We start from the raw sequence: 1891 nt of genomic DNA, 5'->3' as shown, positions 1-1891 counted from the left end.
TTCATTTCTTATCCTTTCTTTCAGATTGTTCTCTTGTGGAACGGGTAAAGATGGGAATTCTTTCCTTGTTGAATGGAATGAAAGTGAAGGAGCAATAAAGAGGACATACTCTGGGTTCAGAAAGAAATCTGTTGGTGTTGTGCAGTTTGACACAACTCAAAACCACTTTTTGGCCGTGGGTGAAGATCAGCAAATAAAGTTTTGGAACATGGACAATAATGACATTCTCACTTGTATGGATGCAGAGGGTGGACTTTCGGTCAGTGTAATCTTTATAGTTGTTTTGGGAAACACCCAGCTTGTTTGAATTCAGCTCTTACTTTATGACATTTTTTTGCCTTAAAAGAGTCTTCCTCGCTTGAGATTCAACAAGGAAGGAAATCTTCTCGCTGTTACTACATCAGACAATGGAATAAAGATACTCGCTACCACTGCTGGTCTTAGATCTTTAAGAGTAGTTGAAGCCCCGTCCTTTGAAGCATTGAGATCACCTATTGAATCTGCTGCAATTAAGGTCCTTCAATGCTTAAGTTTTCATTTTTTTATTATATAATATTTACATATATATATTTGGGTTGAAGTATTTATATCATGGGATCGATAAAGACCTTTGGGTTCATTGATCAGGTTTCTGGTTCTTCTTCTTTTTTTTTGAAATTTATTCAGAAAACAAATTCTGAAAACCAAACCAATTTTGTTTTGTTTCCACCTCCCCCTTTGTATGCCAAGTGTTTGTTGCTGCAGTAATTATGTATACTGATTGTCTAGACTGGAGTTTTATATGTTAGAACTGAATTTTACATTATATACTTGGTTCCAATCACAGTACACCAGTGCATGTTTAAGAGGTGCCTACCCATGAATACTGTTGACTTTTGTCACACGATGGGCATGTTCCATTTTGAATGGAACACAGAGAATGACCAAAATAGAGTGATTCTAAGACTGCCAAGCAACTTTTTATTCTTTTATTTTTTATGTACAATGTCACATTTGTTTCTTTTGGACTGATTATACATTTTGGTTTCCCCTCTAGAATGGAGTTGATCCTATGGATAGGAACATGGAAAAGCCAAAAACTTTGGATGATGTAACTGATAAAACCAAACCCTGGCAGTTGGCCGAAATTATAGATCCTGCTCAATGCCGACAGGTTACCATGCCAGACAACATGGATGCAGTCAACAAGGTGTGTTCCTACTCATTTGTTGCTGCAAAATCTATCTATTGGATTATGCTCGACTGACACATCTACATCCAGGTTGCTTGACTACTCTATACAAATTCTGGTTTTGGTGTTTTGGCACTTGGGTCTAATGGGATTCAGAAGTTATGGAAGTGGACACGCAGTGAACAAAATCCAGGTGGAAAGGTAATAGCAAGTTGGGAGTAATTTCATTTGCATGTTTTCCTGTTTCTTTTCTTTTATTAGTCGATATTTGTGGAGGAGAATTCTGAACTTGGTGAGGGTCTAAAGGCCACTGCCAATGTTGTTCCACAGCAATGGCAACCAAACAGTGGTCTTGTTATGACTAATGATGTCACAGGTGTCAACCTTGAGGAAGCAGTGCCTTGCATAGCACTCTCAAAGAATGACTCTTATGTAATGTCAGCCTGTGGCGGCAACGGACAATCTGGTTTGGGTTTCTTTTTAGGCTTGATTGGTTCAAGGACAAAGTTGAAACAGTATAAATGCTGAATTTGTTTCAACACCATGTCAAATCTGTGCACATGTTTAGCAAATATCCTTCTGTGTTATCCTTTTAATCACATTGCAGTTTGGTACTGTTATGCCATATTAGAAAGAAATTTGTTTCAACACTGTGTTCACTTTAGTTTGTTTTTTTTATGCATATGTCATTGTCGATGGATTGGTTGGTTTGTAGCTTGG

The 1891-nt window shown here is 37.7% G+C and overlaps 1 long non-coding RNA gene across 1 annotated transcript; it reads left to right on the top strand.

The window, feature by feature from the left end:
- The first annotated feature begins 290 nt into the window (after nt 1-290).
- On the top strand, nt 291-1891 carry LOC145795019 (uncharacterized). The gene is made up of 3 exons (XR_014335117.1): nt 291-514; nt 1037-1189; nt 1262-1891. It is a non-coding gene; the product is annotated as an uncharacterized LOC145795019 (long non-coding RNA).

This window comes from Camellia sinensis, chromosome 7, assembly GCF_055761805.1.
Source record: "Camellia sinensis isolate YWXY chromosome 7, ASM5576180v1, whole genome shotgun sequence".
Classification (NCBI taxonomy): domain Eukaryota; kingdom Viridiplantae; phylum Streptophyta; class Magnoliopsida; order Ericales; family Theaceae; genus Camellia; species Camellia sinensis.
The sequence above is the reverse complement of the archived record's forward strand: the minus strand, read 5'-3'. Positions and strand labels throughout refer to the sequence as shown.